Genomic DNA, 21556 nt, shown 5'->3' on the forward strand with positions numbered 1-21556 from the left:
TAGAAAGGGGGATTTGCCCAAAGACGTTTGTGCCAGTGTGACTTACAATCACAAGATGCTGGACCCAGGTGGCTCATAGGTGGTAGGGACAGGCTCACACCTGGGAACTCCCCAGAGGGCTTCAACCAACAGGGAGGGTTATTTCTCATGGGGAACTGTGACCACAGCGTAACTTGATGTGGAAAAGGCAAAATAACTACCAATCACAACCTTGTAAAATAAACACGTATGTGAGCAGAACGCAGAAAAGGGATGTAAAAATGGTTTCAAAATCAACAGTTGAAAATAACCCCAACAGGTACTTCCATCAAATGCAAACAGGACACTGCCCAGATTGGGGGTGGGGTAGGGCGCAGGTCTGGCCTGGCGACATCAGACAAAGTGAACTCCAAGCAGAAAGCACTCCACAGGGGAGGACGGTTTGTGCTGTCGGGAATCTCGAGGTTCCAATAACACTGCAGTAAAACACACGGGACAAAACTGGTAAGCCGTTTTTGGGGAAGTGGAGAGGACCCAAAGAGGTGGTGAGAATGTAATCTCACTTCTTATTACACAGGATACAGTGCATTTGGATTGGACCAAAAACATCCAGAGGGAAGGACTGACCCAGAGTATGGAACATGACAGAATACCTCCTCAAGTGCCACAGACATTGATAAAAATCATACCCGAAGCAATGAAGATAGGGAACCACACATTAGAGAAAAGTATATATTGTATAAGTGGCTTCCTCAGGTAACCAACCATTCGTTAAACCAGAAATTGATTACAATAGTTAATAGAATAAAAATTTGCAAACACTTAGAAATTTTAAAGCATACTTAAATAACTTGTCAAATTATACCTCGAAGTGAAACCACAAAGCATATAGGAAATAAAGACAACAAACTCGCCACATACAGATGAAAAGCCTTCAGGTGCCCTGGGGTCACCGCCTGAGTGAATCCTCACGGGGACCCCCACCTTGCACTCGTTCTGGCTCCAGCCAGTCCCCTTCACAGCTCAGAGGTTTTGTCCATGTCCTTCTCTCATGAAAATGCTCTTCCTTACAGATTCTCCTACCCTTCCAGTGAGAGCTCAAAGGTCCCCTCCCAAGTGAGAGCTTTCTGCCTTCACTCTTGGTTGGGCTGCACAGCTCTCCTTTGTGGCTGTTACCACGACTGCGCGAACTCATGATTTGTGTCATCACCATCCGAGGCCTGTCCCTCGTGAGAATGGGGCACCATGAAAGCAGGGCCAGTCACCTTGTTTGCCTGTCTGGCCATGGAGGATGTTGTTGGAGGGACCGTTAGAAATTAAAACCGTGGAAGGAGGCCACAGCAGTTGGCTGTTACCTTTCACCGAACGCCCTCCCGACCAGGCCCTGGCCACCAACAGGAACCTGTCTATCTTCCTTGGTGGCATCAACGGCCTCCCTTAGACAGACTCCACTCCTCAGCAGTTGAGGGCTTTGTCCCAGGTCACAGGGGTGATGCCGTGGTGGCACTGAAGCAGGGCTGCCTCGCCATGGGCCCCATCAACGCGGCACTGCACCTCCCCTTCCCACTGTTACAAGCACGCGAATTTGAACATAAATGAAGTAAGACTCTAGAAAAAGTAACAGAACAAAATCCAAGGAAAGCAGGAGAGCAGGGTTAATGAAATAAAAGTAGAAATTAATAAATTACAAAATGTCTAAAGCAGCTTCTTTGAAAATTCCAATAAAAGATTTCTTGAGAAAGTCTATTCAAGATAAACGAGGAATAAGACCAAAGTGAGAATACTACTCAGAGAATATTAAAATATAGAAGAATATTTTATGCTAATACATACAAAAAAGGTAATTTTCTTAGAAAACATTTTAAAAATTAACTTATGTAGAAATAAAAATATTGACTAGCCCAGTAACTGAGAAAGAAATTCAAAATTTTTTCAAAGAAACACTGACCCTCCAAAGAGAAGCAGCAGCAGCCCTAGGAGTAATTACGGGACATTTCGTGCCAGGCTAGGGACTTGTGTCCAGCGTTTGTCCCCTCAGCACCAGCACTGTGTGACCTCATTTTAGCTTCAAAGACGGCAAGATAGATTCTAACACTATTTCCGTCCCCATTTTATCACTGAGGAAACTGACTCTAAGAATGGAATGCAGGGAATAGAGACCGAGCTGTCAAAGCTGTGCTCTTAGGCACCACTCTTGGTGTGTCTTTCCTGATACCAAACCCTGCCTGTCAACACCCTGAAGCCAGTGTGGACCTTCCAATTCATTTCTGCATCAACAAAATAAAGCTCCAGGCCCGGGAATGGTTTGTCCCATAAATCATGGAAGGGTGTACTATTCCATTAATATTAATGGAAAAATTAATATCCATTAATATAATTAATCATTAGAAGATGAAAAGAGACAAACCTGAGGCTCATCTCAAAAGATGCGGGAAAGACCTTTAAATAAATCCAACATCTACTACTGATTACAAAAACGCTTCTGAGCCAGCTGATATCACACACGAAGGGACCCACCAGAGCGTGCTTCTCATCCATTTCACAGTTAAGCATCACACTCTTTTTTCTGCTTCCAAACACTTGTGGTCTCACAGGGGACACCCTCCCAAACCTTAATCATTTACACAACACCTGGAGATTTTTTGCCACACCTGAGTACAGCAGCCCCATTTCCCTCCTCTTAAATCAATTCACTTTTAAAATATAAATTTTATGTCCAAGGACCCTATCAAGAAAACAGAATCACAAACCACAGGAGAAAATATCTGCAAATCATGGATCTGACGAAGGTCTAGTATCCAGAACATATGAAGAACTCTTACTACTCAATAATGAAAAGACAAACACCCAATTAAAAAGTGGGCAAAGGATCAGTGTAGGCACTTCTCCAAAGAAGACACACACGGCTAACAAACACACGAAAAGATGCGTGACATTATCAGTCACCAGAGAAATGCAAATCAAAATTACACGACATACCACTTCGCGCCCATTATGGTGGCCATAAAAAAAAAAAAAAAAAAGAAAAAGCCAGGTAAGAACAAGTGTTGGAGAGAACATGGAAAAATTGGAACACTCATAAATTACAGGTGGGAATGTAAAATGGTGCAGCTACACTGGCAAACAGTTTGGCAGGTCCACAAAACGTCAAACCTAGAGTGATTATATGACCCAGCAATTCCTCTCCTAGGTGTATACCAGAGAATTTTAAACTGATGTTCCCACGAACACTTGCACACAAATATTCATAGAAGCATTATTCATCGCAGCCAAAGACGTGAGAACCCAAATGTCCAGCTGATGAACGGCGAAACAAAATGGGGACATCCAGGCAACGGAACATACTTCAGTCATAAGAGGAAATGAAGTATTGCTAAATGACATATTATAAAAAACCTTGAAACATTAAGCTAAGTGAAATAAGGCAGACACGAAAGGACAAATATGATTCCTCTTATCTGAGGTCCCTACAATAGGCAAATGCACAGAGACAGAAAATATAATAAAGGTTGCCAGGGACTGGGGGAGGGGGGGATGGGAGTTATTGTTTTATGGGTACAGAGCTTCTGTTTGGGATGACGAAAAAGTTCTGGAAATGAATATTGGCAGTGGACGCACAACATAGTGAACCTACTAGAAACCACTGAATCGCAAACTTCAAAAGCATGACTTTTTGGTATGTGAATATTTCAATTTAAAAAAGAAAAATACTTTTAAAAGGAAACTTTGTATTACTACCATAAATGGAAAACCAGTCATTTTTCAAATACATGTTAAGTACATAAATATTACAATTTAAAATGTCTATCAGCAGATCACCCCAGACTGCCAGCAGGACAATCACCCCTTTCAGCGACTGTGATACAGGCTGCTGGGGGCTTACGTACACCTCCCAGCACCCAGCCTGACTCTCTTCCTCCATTTGCTGACGGATTGTACTAGGGGGTCAGGTGGAAACAAGATCATGAAGACAGGATGAGAGAAGTATGAAAATGGGAACAAATCACATGGATCATATACTCACGAAAGATGTCTGTTACCTACTTGGAAACTCCAAGAGAACAGTGCTCACTCCATGTCAGGGCACGAAGCACAACGCTTACATTACCCCTCATCCGACTTCTTAGTACATATGATTATCCTTACTTACAGATGGGGGAAAGTCAGGCAGAAAGCTGGTCACATAGTAAATAAGAGACGGGTCCAGCACGAGAGCAGGGTGATCTGACTTGAAAGCCTATACTTTTAGCCAAGATGCTGTATTGCCTCCCAAATGGCCCTAATAATGAAGTTCAGCATATTTATTTACAAAATCAAGTATATATACACATATATATAAAACAAGTTTTACCATATGCTACCATCATCTAAAACTTTAATAGAAAAACATATCCAACCACAATACGGAATAACAGTTCTAGGAATAAACATCAAATGTGCGTAACTTGTATAAGAAGAGGTCTAGAATTCCTGAGTCTACATTTCCTGATGAAAATCATCCTGTCCTGAATGAACAAGGAGGCCCATTCCTAAGTGGGAAGTTTCAGTATCATAACATATTTATAAATGTAATGCAATTCCAATAAAAAATTCAAATACTTTTATTATAAAGCTAAAATAATTAAACATTGGGTTGGCACAAGGGAAGCTAGATCAGTGGAACAGACAAAGTTCAAAACCAGACTTAATAATTATATTAAAGTATTTAGTCCATAATTAAGCAGTGGCATTTCGAATCAATAAAGAAAGAATAATTATTCAGTAAATGGTGCTGGGAAAACTGGTTAGCCATTTTGAAAGAACAAAATTAGAATTTTACCTCATACTGTACCCCAAAATAACTTCTAGATGGATTAAAGAGTTAAGTGTCAAAAATGAAACCACAAAGGAACCAGAAGAAAATATAGCATAACACCAAAGTATGAAACCATAAGAAAATAGATTTGATTACAAAACTTAAAACCATTTGCAAGATCCAACATGTCAATATAAAAAGGCAAATTACAAACTTGAAAAACTTTTTGTTATAAGGGTAAAGATCCTCAACATAAAGAGTTCCCAGGAAGTGAATTTAAGTGAAGCACAAAAGCTAGCAAACATAGAAAGTACACATTCAGCTTCATGGAATCAAAAAGCACAAATTAAAACACGGACACTGTTTTTGCCTTCTGATCAGCGAGGATAAAAACAAAATCTGGCGAGAGCAAGACTGGGAACTGCTGCTGTTGGTTGGCTGGGAAAGTTGAGCTGTGTGGCCTTAAGTAGGGTGCTTGGTGACCTGAGTTCAAAGCCTTTTTTACACTGGTCACACCCTCTAAGCCAGTAATGTCATTGCTAAGAAATTCCCTTAAGGAAATAATCAGGTTTGTGCACAACAATGTCTTAGAAAACAGGGAAAAGCATCCTATCCTATTTTGACAGGAAATCAGACAAAAATCATAATCAGAAAACAGAACAGTGTTTGATTGAAAATCAGGCCCAAATATATCACTTCTGAAGCAGACAGGCCACCTCTGCCTTCCGTGTGGAAGGGACACCGAGGTAACTGAAGCCTTGGTGGTCTTGCTTTGAGGCCCCTTCAGATCGGCCTCTGTACTGAATGAGCTCACACAATGAGCCCAGTAAAGGAGGGGTTCGCTGACCCTGAGGAAGCGACGCAGCCCCCTAACCAGAAGGCAGTCAGTAGGGGGACAAACGGACCCACCTCTACAGCCCCCAAAGAAACCACCGTGTTCTAGAAAGTACATGTTCATGCCAGTGACCTTGAGACACTGGAGAAACAGCAAATTCTGGTTCGTATAATTTCTTCAATAAGGCAGGAAAGCACGCAATACATTTTGTAAACAGTTCCAGGCAGGTTGTGACAGGAGAAAAAGGCGGTTCGCGGGGTGAGCATAGGGTGAGGTACTGGCACCAGAACAGGATTCTGTTTAGAGATCTGGGTACATGAAACTTCCCCGTGACAGGAGTCAGCCGCACAGGGGCAGGAGGTTCTGACCGCAAACCCCACTGTACATCAATTACATCTCAATAAAACGGGGAAAAAAGAATGCAAACCCTCCCAGCCAAACTCGCCTCCTGGAATGTGACCTCCTAGAATAGGCCCGATTCATTCCCCAAGCTGGGTTTGCATGAACGGATCAGCAGTTTTACCAGGATAGTGTGTTTAGGAGCATTTCACCTGCAAAACCCACTGAACTGGACATTACCAGCTCAACAGCAACAAGTAACTGTTAGGCACAGCAAAAAAATACTGAAAGTGCTCTGTGACAGGGGCGGTCACTAGGGCAGGTGCAGGGGGATGCCAGGAGGCAGGTTAGGGTGCCCAGACAGGCCACTGACCACAGCTTTCCATAAAAATACAAAACCAAATCAAACACATGTGAGTAAATGCAAAGACACACCTTATGCTTGCACAGGAAGGGAACAGTATGGAAACATAAGGCAGGCAATGCAAACATCAGGAAGAGTCAGGATAATTCTGGTAAAGCAAAATAATGAGGTCGGACTATCTGTACCATATAGTGAAGCACAGAACAACATTTAAAAATTGGAACCAGCACGATCTATTCCTGGTAAGAAAAGTACTAACCAGTAAATGGTGCAGGGGCGACAGGCTAACTCCCTACGTCCCTACACCAAAATTAAGATCCAACATTCAAATAAAAACAAAACCTTCAAAGAACCAGGACGAAACATGGAGTTTAACAAAAAAATCATCTTGACTTGGATTAGCCTTTGTGAACTACTCAAAAAATCCAGAAGCCATAAAAGAAAACATTGATAAGTGAGTATTTATATATTTAAAACTCTGAACAGCAAAGTTTTAGCATAAAATTTAAAGACCAAGGACAAACAGGAAAGTATTTGTGGCACAAATGACAGAGTTAATTTCTTTAATATATAAAGAGCTCTTAAAAATCAGTTAAGTACACCACACATTAGAAATGCAAAGCAAAACGATAATGAAATAGTATTTTCACGTCTCACATTGACAAATCACCAAGTTCAAGAACACAGTATCGGATCGGATAAAAGTGTAGGGAAACATCAATTGGAACAACTTCCCTAAAGCGCGTGTAAGCAGGAGGCGCCCAGCATATTCAGAAAGGCACGTGGACTGCGAATTCCCCTGAAACTTCCCCTCGTAGACATAGCTGCCCGTATACATAAAAACACGCAGACACTCAGTAAGGCTTATATACAGTAAAATTTGCTGGAAACAACCTAATTGTTCCCCAAAAGAGGAAATGGGTAATTCAAACATGGACGCCTAAGGTCGACCATAAATACAGATCCACAGTGAGCGCCTAGATGCGCTGTTGACCGTGCAAGGTGGCGTGTGTGATATACCAGCACCACTATAGCTACATATGCACACAGAAACCTCTAGAAAGAAACTCCAACAACTGGCTACAACAGCTGCCTCTGTGGGAAGGCAGGCTGGGGTTAGAGAAAGATGTCACTGTCCCCCACAGGGTTTGAATGTAACATGTGCAGGTACTCCTTTGAACGTTTCCCACACCTGTAAGTTACATAAATTAGAAGAAAATCAGCAGAGCCTTTGCCCTTGGGCTCAGCATGGGGCAGAGACAGCCTTGTTTGGACACACAGACGGTGGGTCATACAGTTGTCACATCGACAGAAGAGTAAGGACAGTGCACTGGCCACCCAGAGGCCGAGAGGGGAGAGAAGACTTCTGGGGGAGATCCTGGGCCCACAGTCCCCGACACTAATCTCCCTGTGACTCTATGAGTAAGAGACGGGGTGGGGGTGGGGGACACATGCACTTGAACCAGAAAGCAGCCAACGTCGTGCTGAGCATTAGGGAAAGAGAGGGGGCAGGCTGTGCCCCCACCCAAATGCACTCCCTTTCCCTCAGGACTAGAAACGCCTAGACAGATGCCATGTGAGATTTCAACAGACCAAACACAAGACATTATGAAAGACTACTTTTTTGTAAATGTCACAACTGCTTTCCTAGAACAGTTTGTGAACCTGCTTCGGGGAAGAACACCAGGAAGTAGACTCTGAGGCTTGTTTTGAGCTATGGAAGTCAGACACGGTCTGTTGCCCAATTCTGGTGCTGACAACCGAGGTCTTAATTGAACGCCATGGCACATTAGGAGGCGGCCCACCTCACAAGACCCAGCGCCCCAGACCCCACGGCACAAGGGAGGGAGAGCTGATGTGCTGCGGGGGTGCCTGTCTAGGCATGACAGCCACACGTGGCCTAACGACGGGGTACGTTCTGAGGAATTCACTGTTAGGTGATCTCGTCGTCGTCGTGCGAACATCACAGAGCGGGCGCACTTACACAGACCGAGGCGGTACCGCCTGCTGCATACCTGGGCTTATGGGATAGCCTACTGCCCCTGAGCTACTAACCTGTACGGCACGTTCTTGTACTAAGTACAGTAGGCAGTTGTAACGCAATGATAAGTATTTGTGTATCTAAACGTAGAAAATGCTAACAGCAGTATACGGTATAAAGGATGAAAAACAGTACCATCTGTGTAGGGCACTTACTATGAATGGAGCTTGCAGGCCTGGCGGTTGTTCTGGGTGCTTCAGGGGATGTGAAGGCCCAGGACCTTACTGTAAACTGCTGGAGACTTTATAAACACTGTACACTTAGGCTAAATTTATAAAACAGGAGATCGAATCAAACACGATAGAAAATGACACAATCAGATAGTGAACACCAGGTGACACTGGTGTCGGTACCACGCAGCGCGCTGCTTTACGGCAAACTTTGTTTTTATCAGTAGGAAGAGTCCACTCTAAAATAATAATAGAAACATAGTACTGTGTACCCACATGTGCAAGATTAAATAGTACGGAGCCAGGAAAATAACGAAGTAGTTGCAGAACAGTACATACTATGTGATTCCATTTTAAAGCAGGTAGTAATAGGATAAATATTAGTTATGTCCATGGAGGAAAAATGACCGAAGGAAAAGAAATTGTCATTAGCTTTCTTGGGAGAGGAATTATACAGGGACTTTTATCTTCTATATTGTGTCTCTCTGTAGTGTTTGAATTTTAAATACAAGTCCAATACTTTGTAAAGGGATTAAAATAAATTTTGCCACATACTCTCCACCGCCCCATCCATACAACAGTACATAATATAGTAACATAAGCCATGGCCTTACCTAAATCTGCAAAATGTTGATCCCCTCAGAAGAGCCACTGCAATGCCGAGGTAAACATGTGACAAAGCTATACACAGTGCGACAGGGATGCGTAGTTTCGGATGGGTATCCTCAGCAGCCTCATGACACGAGTAATTTAAAACATTACACTTCAAGAAAATTACAACGTGTCTTGGACCCGCTGACTCCTATCTGCAGTGAGCCCACAGATGTGAAACCCACAGACGCCACAAATCCATCGTACCCATTAAGTCTCAGTGGGTCAGTGTGAATACATGACAGATTGAAGGCAGATGGCAGAAAGTTGAAAAGTCTGCTATACAGAACGTCAAGAGGATACGGGCAGATACTCTCTTACTCAGGTATGCAAATCTGTACACCTGCTCTGGAGGACAACAGGGCAGAATATAGTAAAATGTCTGACCCACATGCAATGACCCAGCAAGTCCACTTCTTGGTACCTGAGAAACACTCATGCATGTGCACAGGGGGTATGGATGATGACGGCCACACAACATTGTTTGAAACATCAAAAAGATTGAAAATAGGGTAAATGTCCCACATCAGAACAGCTAAATAATTCATAGTACATTCATATTAAGAAATACTGGGCAGATCATGAGTCTCCCTTATTGTTAAATAAAAAAGCAAGTCAATAATGGTATACAGTATACAATACAGTATTTCCCCCACTTATATAGAAAAGAAAAACAACACAATATCTCTTTTAGATGGGGATACAAATGAATAAAAACACAGGAAACACAGCAAACAAGTTGTAACTATCACTTGTATAATTGAACTCAACAGAATAAGAGAAGCAATGGGTGGGGGGAGGAATCAATGAATCAACTGTGGTATGGTTGGTCACATGATGGACTCTATCCAGCAAGCAAACCAAATGAACTACACACGAGTCAACGTGAATCTTGTATTAAAAGAGAAAAAGTACGGAAGAGTATGTACAATACAATACCTTTTCTATAAAGTTAAAACCAACTAAAATGAAAATACATACCTTACAAAACACATTTAGGAGAGAATTTTTTTTAAGGTAAATGAAAAGAAAGCAAGTAAAAGATAAATCCAGTATTCAGGATGATTATTACCTTGGCCTAGAGGGAATTTAGGAGATGAAGGAAGAGGACGCCATAGGTAGAGGAATTCTGCCTAACGTCCTAGTTTTTATATTGAATAGAGGATTCAAAAATGTTTACCACATTATTACAAATATCAAGGAAACAAATAAGAGAGCCATGTTATGTCACAAACCAAAGATTAACCCAGTTCTGTGTACTCAAGTTTCAACAAGGAGAGACTATTCCTGCCTTGCAAGGAGTATCATAGCTTTGACTTATTAGATTTTAAAACATAATGAACAGTGAGAGTTATTAAAATTCATTGTATTTAATTAGAAACAACAAAAACTAGAAACTAAAAATTCCAGAAATAGATTCAGGCAGATAAGAAGCTAATATTGACAGACATGGAGCAAAAGAGCAAAGACAGTATTTACTCAATAAAACTTTGGTATTTCAACTTTATCAACGTACATAATTAATTTAGATCTATGTCTAGATTGGATTCCTAACTCCTTAAATGGAGAAGAGTATTTATTATAACTGAGAGTACATACATGTTTAACTACTAAAGAAAAAGCAATCAGAGAAAACCCAACAGACTTATTAGTTGTTGTCATTATTAGACTTAGACTATTATTTTTAAAGTCCTTGTATAATAAATACTTTTTGCTTCAACAAAAGGAAAAAATGACAGTAAGTTTGACAATCACACTGGCAAATACTTATCTTCCCGAATATACAAATAATTTGTGATTATAAAAATCAATATGGAAATTTCACATAGTAAGTGGCCAAAGGGGAAAAATGCAGATTGTAAATCAAATAGTAAAACAGACTAGCCAGTAATAACAGAAATACAAGTTATAATTACTAAAATACTTTCAAAAGTAGCAACAAATACTTTTAAGATTTGATTTGGCAATGATTCTTTGGATATGACACCAAAAGCACAGGTAACCAAAGTAAAAACAAATTGGACCACATGAAAATTAAAGTTTTCTGGGTGTTAAAGGATACAATCAACAGAGTAAAAAGGAAATCTACAGAATGGGAGGTATTTGTAAATCATATTTGATAAGGGGTTAATATCTAGAATATATAAAGCACTACAAATCAACAAAAAACACAAAAAACCCAGTTTAAAAATGGTCGAATGACTTGAAAAGACATTTCTCCAAAAAGGATATACAAGGCCAACAAGCACATGAAAAGATGCTCAACGTCACTAATCATTAGGGAAACGCAAATCAAAACCACAATGAAATTTCCCCTCACACCCATTAGGACAGTTGCTATTTTAAAAAAGAACAGAAAACAACTCATATTGGTGAGGATGTGGAGAACTGGAAACCTTACAAACTGTTAGGAGTATAAAATGGCGCAGCTGCTATGGCAAACAGAATGCTAGTTCTTCAAAAAATTAAAAATAAAAATACCGTATGATTCGCCATTCCACTTCTGGGTCACATCTAAAAGAATTGAAAGCAGTCTCAAAAAGGTATTTGTACACCCATGTTCACAGCAACATGATTCATAATACCCAAAACGTGGAAGCAACCCAAGCGTTCAATGACGAATGGATGAAGAACATGGGGTTTCTACACACAATAGAATATGATTCAGCTCTTATAAAGGAAGAAATTGTTGACACATGCTACAACACAGATGAACGTAGGAGGACATTATGCTAAGTAAAATAAGCCAGAGGACAAATACTGTATGATTCCACTTACTATGAGGTACCTGGAATCATCAAGCTCAGAAACAGAAAAGTAGAACAGCGAGTGCCAGAGGTGGGGGGGGGGGGGTGCAACGGGAATGGGGAGTTTAATGGATACAGAGTTTCAGTTTTACAAGATGAAAAAGTTCTGGACCTTGGTTATGGTTATATATATATTTAAGAATTACTTAATGATACTGAAATGCACACTTAAAATGGTTAATATGGTAATTTTATTATCTTGTACCACAATTTTAGAAACTAGCAGAAAATAACAGAAAAAAACCTGATGTTAGTAACCATGTAGGGAGATGGACATACTCACCAGAGAAGTGTAAGCTTTCTACAGAGTATCTGAGAGTCTATGGCACGAATTACAAAACCATGCACGTTCGCGAACCAGGCAATGCCAGTCTGGGCAATAGGAATGTACACCAACTTCACAGGGATGCTCAGAGTACCACCATCTAGTCAGAACAGTCTGTTTACCACCTAACAGAATGACAACACTGTGCGTAAGCACAGTGGGATAAAATAATGCAATTGTCCACTCATGGTCTTTTTTGAGGTCACGTACTCCTTCGTCAGGATGATGCTTTCCACAGAGACATAAATACATACAATCTAGTCAGAACAGTCTGTTTACCACCTAACAGAATGACAACACTGTGCGTAAGCACAGTGGGATAAAATAATGCAATTGTCCACTCATGGTCTTTTTTGAGGTCACGTACCCCTTCGGCAGGATGATGCTTTCCACAGAAACATAAATACATACAGTTTCAGAGCACTCTCAGACCTCTAGAAACCCATCCCTGGAATTCCTGTATGAGAATTAACAACCTGAGAGAAAGCCACTTCCAATGCTGGTGGACTTGGCTGCCACAGGCAAATGTGAATGGAAATACAATTCCATGTAAAACCAGAACAGACCGGAATACGCACTGACTACCACATAAAGGCCCAGAGCAAGGCGGGCAGGCGCAGAGGATGGGGAAGGAACCAGAAGCTGGTGGCTAGCCCTGAGGCCGGGCGGTAAAACAGAGGAGTCACCTGTAAGTGCTCGGCAAAGAGCCGCTGTGCCAAATACACACATTCACCACCCCCATTTCACACATGAGGAAGACAGGCTCGGTGAAACTCGCTCCCAGTGGGAAAGCTGCCAAGTGGCCAAGTTAGGAGTAGAACCAGGTCTGTCTACATCTGCTTGGCACCCGCACCACCCTCGCTGCCACAGGTCCAAACCAATTAGGATGGGGAATAGGGAGTCACGGAGAGGAAACCACCAGGATCCCAACACCCACCTGCCCCGAGGTCTCCAGTGCCAACCCTCATGATGGGCAGGGCTCTGCCACTCCAGCATCTGGCCACAGGGAGGCGGGGACCAGGGGGGGTGCAAGCTCGGGGGGGCTCGGAGGGCGTCAGGCCTGCCCCCAGACACACATACTGCACAATTAACTCCACTGGCATTACGCTTAAATGTAGAAAAAATGAAACCATACGAGTGTCACAAGAAAATATAGATTCATATTTATACAGTTTGGGGTGGGAGAGACCTAAGCACAACACCAAGTGCAGAAACCAGAGTGACAAATTAACCTCAGAAAAACTAATTTTTGTTTATGTCTGAAATACAAACAAAAAGGCAGTCTACAAACAGGGGGAAATATATGCATCAATGACACAGGAGTATTAATATCCTTAACATGTAATTGCTTTTACTAACCAACCAATAAAAACAAGGAACGATGAAGAAGTGGAAAGTCACATGCACACACACAAAACTGCAAATGGCCAATCGACACGGCACGTGGCGGTTCCGCCTCACTGGTAGCAAGCAGCACTCACACCCACACTAGTAGCCTGGACCCACGCAAGGAGCAGGTGTTTAGTATGTTAATACCTGTTCTGAGGAAAGGGGAGGCCAAGTTCCTCTCACTTGTGAGACCACTAATTTAGAAAATCCCTCCCTGGACGTCATAAGCAACCCGAAAGCCTGCCAGCAGCATTTCACACACAGAAATGTATTCCTGTCTCCCAAGGAAATAATATCGGATGTGATGATGGTCTGAGCTATAGGGAAGGTCATCACAGCATTACTTCCCAAGAGAAAAGAACGACTAGAAAATATCATATGTCATCTAAACAACATTGTTTAAGTTGATATTGCCACACATTGGAACATTATGTCACTACTACCAGAGGCCCTTCAAATGACAGGAAAAGATGTCCACTATATATTAAGTTAAAGAGTTGAAAAACAGAATTTACAGTATAATTTCATTTTTGTATAAAAAATGAATATATCCTATGCACAGGAAAATTCTGGAAGCAAATATGCCGGTAACAATTGTTAATGGAAGATTACTGAGGATTTTTTCAATTTTCTTATTTGTAAACCTTACAATAAACCCTTTGTACACATGAAAGCCAATTAAAAGTTATTTGAGAGGGAAGGCGGTGCAGAGTTGAGGGGCCTGCAAGGTGGGGCCTCCAGAAGACAGGATGATGGAGGGGGCGCCATCACCCAGAGGAAGTCAAGGGCCACGCATCTTCGCATCTTTCTTATTTTCCGGTTATTTTGCTATCTGCCTCTTGCCATTTCCAGCTGCATCAGTGTATTTCTTTTGTGTGTTAAATATGAACACTTAAAACATACCACAAATACCTGTTTAAGCCCGTTTGGGCATTTCATTTATGTCAACACCACGTAATAACAAGCACTGCTCAAGGTCAGGTGATTTCCTCCAGAGACTTAAGTACACAGAGAGATTAACCTCTGCATAAACGGTCTCCGGAGTCCCTTAAAGCCCCTGGTCAGTCAGACAAACCCAAGGCGACGACCAGGGAAGTGGGGGCAGGTATGGCCCATGCTCCTTTCTGTCACATGCCATTCCTGCAGTTTTTAGTGTCCCGCCTAGGCACACAGAGGAACCTCAACCAACACTTACTCTCAGGCTATTTTCCTTTTTAAAAGAACTTCCAATTTTAACTTTTGCTATGCTTACACCCCATTACTTTTAATTTGTACCTGATCACCATTTCTACTTAACTGCCACAAGCCCAATCAACTGAATTTCACTGCCTCATCCACTGTCCCTGGGAGTTGAGGCAAGACTGAAATCAGATCTATGCGCCAGGATTGCAATAACCGCCAACACTGTTATCACCCGCGACCCATCCCACCGAACCTGAGGTGAACTGAGGGTAGAAACAGGTAGAAGGAAGGCTCCTGAGTCCAAGACCACCTGGACTGGTGGCAGATGGGAGGGCATGAGGCATAGCCTTCAGCTGCCTGTTCTCTGCGTTTATCTATACCAACAAGCCCCACTTCCTAACTTCTCCTGATGCCGTTTATACCCCTGCGGAGAAACTGTCAGCCCGCCAGATACTAGGCAACAGTACCATTTACAGAGGTGTTTATAGCAGTTACCCTTGAAGGTTGGAAGCAAGCATTTTGTAATCACCGTATAAAAAAACAAGAGGCAAAACAAGTTCTGAATCCGGAAAGGAACTCCCCCACCCCTTGTTTTGGTCACAGCTGTGGGACCTGTCCCATTTTGGGTCTCATCTCCCCTTCCAAAGCAAGCTTTCCTTTCCACTTGCTTGGAAACAAGTCTTCATAATAGAAGCTGGCACTGGTTTCTAAAGTTTGTCTCCTGTGAGGTGAAGCCTTACAGCTCCAAGAGTAAACCCAGAACAGCAGAAACCCAGAACAGCAGTACAAGGGACTAGCTCTCAGGATAAAATGCTGCTGCCATTTCCCCAATCAGGACACACAATCAATTCAGTCATGACGCTTACTTTGGATTCCAGGTGCTTGTACTCATGCCCTTTGCATAGTCTTGGCCTGCTTAGTACAACACTTACACCAGTGAGCCCAAACTTGCCACTCACCAAAAGAAAAAAAATTTAAGCCACAGCCAAAGTCGTAAGATACGAAGTGTGCATAGACCCAAGTCCCAGATACATTCCAGTATCCCAAAGACCCAAATATGGAAGAAAATATATTACATGTCCATTCTATTGTTAGGCTGTTTCTCCTAAGAAAATGTAAAGATAAGGAGGTCCCATTTTTGACAATACCACCTGGAAAACCGAACCATGTAAAGTTCCTGGATATTACAATTTACCCCACTCCCCCACCAGACCTTAACACTGACCTTCATTGGCTGAGTGGTTCAGCACATTTTTACAAAACCATTCACACTCCCACATGAGCAGAGCCCCCCTTCCTGCCCACCAGGCTGCAGACCCATCAGGACACCCCACTGAAAAATGACTCAATTATTTGCAGCTGTTGAAGTGAATTTAGGCCTAAATCTACAATATGAAGATACATTCAACTTAATTATGACCAGAAGTTGATTTATAAAAACGGTTGAAAAATATAGTAATACAACAATTCTAATGAGTTCAGAACTCAGACCTTTATTTGTGCTGTAATGGGGAAGAAAAATGATTAGTAATGAGGTACATGAGGCAACAGTACTAGTTCTTACCAAACACAGCAACATATAAATACTTTTAACCACTTTTTTACAGTTTCAATTTCCCAACAGCATACCCCACATATTTCCCAGTACATGCGTGACTAAGGCTAAATTCCAGCGACAGTAGCTGTCTTGCCCAAGTCACTGGTTAAGAACCAAATTATCAGGTCAACATATTTAAACAAAAACAAGCGAAAAAACCCTCAGAAGTCCGAAAAATCCTAAGGGCAAAAGAAGTATTTGGGATTTAAATTTTTTAAAGTGAAGTTTGAGGGAAAGAGGAACATGGTAACAAAAAGCCACAGGTATTACTTTACCAATTCAATCGATGCATCTCAGAAACAAGTGATACCAAGGGTTTTCAGATCTTTCCCTGAATTTTTACAATCAAACCACAGCTAGTAAACATCCCCCCACCCATTTTGTTTATTCCCCAAAGTAATTTTGGCTGAGTTTCCCCTCTCGTACTGGATCATTCAAAAAGCACCTTCAAGTAAAGATAGATGGATTATTAACTCTAATCTTAGCAAGGGCACATAGATTGTTTCCTACCAAATATTACAACAATTTTACAGTGACCACAAAGGTTCTGAGGTTCATGTTACAATGACTATGAAGATAACAGTAAGCAAAATTTGTTATTAATACCGACCACAAAGGAAAGACAAGTGACGTGTTTACATAATGCACAATATGACATACAAAATTCCTTTAGAAATCATTGCTTTTTCATTTTGCTCAGAATTTTCAATCACAAACTATCTCAATGAGCAAAAATGAGTTACAAACTCAGAAGAGTACATGTACTCTCATTTTAAGTGCACACCAAAATCTCCCACTTATTTAAAATAAAAAGTTCGCATTTAAAACCTTCTCTGAGACCCCTGGTCCTGAACACTGCACACCTTTACACCTTCAGGTAAACCACTCAGGCTTGCAAAGCAGTGAAGGATGTTAATCCTCTGCTGATTCAAGTTTTTGACACAATTTTTCAAGTGACTGGTAGTCACTCTTCCCCACCTGCAAGTTGCAGCAAAGCAAAACAATTCTGCTTTTCTTTCTGCACTTCGCCTTGCAAGTGCTTTAGCAAGTTTCCAAGCAACAATTTAACTAACATTAACAATTCACTATTAACTAGTATTTCCTTTGCCCATGAGCTCTATTCAATTCCCCAGAGCTCTGCCCACGGATCTTTTCTCCAGAGAATTCCCCCCCTTCAACCACATTCCCTGCCACCCCCACTCTCTGCAATATACCTAACCACACACCTCTCCCTTTCTTCACCCCCACCCCTTCCAGTACCAAGCTGTTCCCTCACCCTCCTACCCACTGATCTTTCTCCAGAGAATTCCCTTCAAGCCACATTCCCTACCCCCACCCTCTGCAATAAATGTATCTAACCATCCCCTCCTTTTCTTCACTTTCCCCTCCCCCCCACAACCCTCCTGCCCTCCCTCCCATTCCAATGCCCAGATTATCTTGAAATCAAATCAACTAAAATTCAAGTAAAAAAAACCCCTACCGAGCAAGCTGAATCAAAGATCACTAGCGGTACCCAAAATATTTTCTTCTTTTAGTAATCTACGATGCCGTCTAAATGCCCAAAGGAGACCTGACATTTCTAACAGAATTTGGGCATCACCAACTTGTACCCTCCATACTGCAGCACAACACAATGACCCTCCCCACCATGTACTTCATCCAACTATTTGCCTAAGGCATTTCAAACAAACATTTTCCCAGTTTTTATCACACTAAGAATTCCTCCAACCAAAGCACAGGTAGGCAAGGCAGGTAGGTGAGTGGGTAGGTGAGAGGGTCACCGGGCTCCATCTGCCAGTTCCATCTACAAGGCATCACTGCGTTGTGGCATCAACGATAAAATGTTCTACAGCTTAAGAATCTTCTGGAAGCAACGTTCGTAGCACAGAACTAGTATGACAGGAGGCTCAATTAAGAAGATGCAGCATCTGAAAACCGCCACCCAGAAAAGGAGGGTTGCCTGCGGCCATTCATGTGCCTGCAGGTTGGAGCTCCGGATCAACATTCAAATAAACACATCTGCTTGGTGGCCCGGATGCATCTGCTTTGGACGTTTTAAGACTGTCCCCTCAAAGGGGACAGTCTGAAAACCTTAAACGGTGGCCTCCTGAATACAGGGCTTCCTGCACATGGCCTGGAACCATGACATTGGAGAACTTCCTCCTCCTAAGACTGGAAATTAAATCTGCAGGCATCAATTTAGGCGGGTTGTCTCCTTCAGGGTCTCCCCTCCTGCACTGCTACGACTCACACAGGCCAGGGGCTCCATTTCTCCTGGTGCCATCTGATCGCCATGATGAGCACTACAGCAATAAACCACGGTCCATGAGGCACTTTTTGTAACTTTCAGCTGGTACTATCGCTGCAGGCCGACCCAAGGGTGCATTCAGTCCCCACCCTCTCCACCAGCCAGCAACACCAACCCATCCCACCCAGAGTCTCAGCAGGGAGTCTTTCCTCCAAGATTACCAACAATACCGACTCCAACAGCAACTCCGGCCACTTTCCCAGGCTTACCAGATTACCAGAAGCAAGGTTTTAAGTGAATGGATAATCTCGAGAGAGTTAAAGGGAGGAGGAGGAGGGGCAGAGTGAGTTCACAGGAGAGGTTAGCACCGAACCTAGAGGAAAAGTCCAAAGGGGAGCACTGCCACCTGAAAAATAAACCGTGGGTCAATTTGGTCCACAAACATCCTGCCTCAGCAGCCCCCGCCGGACACATCAGGCGCCACAACAGTAACCGCTTAGGATGGCACCTTACTCCACTCCTCAGACCACCCTCACCACCGACCAGGGGTCTGGCCTGGACCCTGTCCCAGGCCGACTCAAAATTACATACCACCCTGGGCCAGAGCTGCCAGCCCCGCGAGGCTAAGTTGTTTCCACAAGACCAGGCCTCATCGCCAGGCGGGTTCACAGCCCTTTGTCTGGAAAAAAAGGGGGCTGCTGGTATTGACAAGTTCAAGGTCTGCACTCCCTGCCCCCTGCGGCCCTGCATCCCAAAGCCTGCCTTCCTGATCACTTTCCGGGCTTCAACTGCCCAGTGCCACTTGGTCTCCGGCAGGGTGGCGAGACCGTCCGTCTCCTCCACCTTCTCCTATCTAGCTCTGCCTTCCTCCTTCCACACAAACCAGGGGCTCCCGCAGCCCACGCAGGAGCGGCACACTCGCAGAGGTCAAGGGCCCCTTCAACAGGAAGCGCTAACAGCCTGGCCTGGAGGGTCGCTGTCCTTCCCCCTCGGTGACAGCTGGCCTTCTCAACGCAGCTTTCCCCAGCATAGTTTCCCCAAGACTCAGTCTCCCCTTTAACCTTCCTTCTCCCTGTAGACCCAACCCCCTCTAGCTTTGCCATCGCCCTCATCTGTCCCCTGAGGCCCTAAACTGGCCGCTTCCTCCCCCACCACTAGGCCCAGGCGCGTGTCCCTCCTTGTCGCTAACTCCTGCGGGACAGGCAAGAACTTTTGCTTTTATAGCCCCCGCCGCATCACCCAGGGCATTACTCAGCGGGACGATTCCTCCACTGCCACCGGAGAAAAGAAGTCCGTCCCCGACCCTGCCCAAGGAAAGCACTAGGGCGGGGCTCGGTGTCCCGGGGCGTCCCCCCTCTCCACCCCCCCAGCCCCCGTCTGCAGTGCTTCTAGACTACGACGGCTCTCAAGGTCACCCTTGGGAGGCGGATTCCATGAGGGTCCCCTTTTCTTCTGATGGTGGTGGTGGCGAATGGGGAACCGTTCCCTGGGAGAGGGGGTGGGTGGGGGAGGTGGGCTGGGGCCGCTCTCCCGAGGGGGCGAAGGGGTCGCCTCAGGTCACCCCGCCCTGGAGAACTCAGAAAGAAGGGCCGGCAGAGCATCTGGAAAATTCCAGGCGGCGGCGGAGGGATCTCTGCAGAGGGCGCATCACTCCCCGGGCGGGGGCGCGTGACTCCTGGGCGGCGGCTCGACCGCGTGATCGCGGTGACGTCAGCCCCGAGGCGCGCAGGGTGGGGCGGGGTGGCCCGAAACCAAGCTTGGCCTAGGCTGGGGTGGAGGCGGGGATCCTCCCGAGGCAAGTGGGGAAGGGCTGCACGTTGGCTGCCACGTAGCCCTTAGTGTTTACGGGTGTCTCTGGTTAAGATATCCTGCTGTGATTTTGTTACTTAAAATGGTTGGGAGCAAATTGATTAAAAAGTTCAGCCCCGAATTGCCCATGGTAACTTAAAGGGCATGCGTCATGCTTTTGTTACTGTTACCAGCGCCCTGGAGGTTTTTCATAAGAAAAGATACCCTTTTGGGATAGAATAGTGATTGTTCATTATGTATGAAGTGGAAACAGGCAGTTGGAAAGTAATGAAAAACAACGTCTTGTTTGTGCAGAAAACACTAATAGTGTGGCAGCAAGACCACAAGGTTGTAGATGTTCAACCCATTTTACTTCTGGATTGGGTGGTGGAGAACAGGACATTGTTTTTGAAAAACCAATTTGTCCAAGGGAATGTGCAGCCTGTGATGGGCCTCCGGCCTGTTTGATGAATGCTGGGGACGCTGCTCGCTGGCTGGCCGCATGGATGCAGCTCCCAATCTGTGTCTTCTAAAGCAGAGGCACAAGCAAAGGGGGTGAACCCTTGTCCCCTCCCCTGAGGCCAGGCAGGACCTGACCTCGTGGTGAGGATTTTGAAAAGTGTTGGCATCTCCTGTGCCAGTTTGGGGCCAGAGTGAGGATGAACCACAGCCAGGGACCTCCATGTGGCCTTGGTTCAGCCCTGGCCCCCTGAAGTATAGAAGAAGGAAAATGGTCAGTCACCAGAAATGAGAATGGCTTCCTGGGTCAAATCCCTGCCAGGAAATCCCCTCCCAGGGTAACCACCCACACCCCAAACAAAACTGCCTGTGACTACAGGCGCTTTAGCAACCAGGAAAAAACTGGGGCAGATTTTTTCCCTCTGCCTCTGCAAGATGGCATCCGTAGGCGGGGGCTGGCCCAGCTGCTGCTCCCGGTTCTCAGAAAACTGGTGACTCTCATGTGACCCTCAGCACAGAAGGTCGAGTATGCAGCAAGCCCAGGCTTGTTTTCTGCGGCTAAGTGCTTAGCTGAGCTTTTCTGCCAG

At 44.0% G+C, this 21556-nt stretch overlaps 1 long non-coding RNA gene across 1 annotated transcript; it reads right to left on the bottom strand.

Moving 5' to 3' along the window:
- Positions 1–16350: 16350 nt before the first annotated feature.
- LOC308504236 lies at positions 16351–20148 on the bottom strand. Its single transcript, XR_013994333.1, has 2 exons — positions 19974–20148; positions 16351–19401 (listed from the first exon to the last, which is right to left on the bottom strand). It is a non-coding gene; the product is annotated as an uncharacterized lncRNA (long non-coding RNA).
- Between the last annotated feature and the right edge of the window lie 1408 nt (positions 20149–21556).

Source organism: Rhinolophus hipposideros (genome assembly GCF_964194185.1).
Source record: "Rhinolophus hipposideros genome assembly, chromosome: 10".
Classification (NCBI taxonomy): Eukaryota; Metazoa; Chordata; class Mammalia; order Chiroptera; family Rhinolophidae; genus Rhinolophus; species Rhinolophus hipposideros.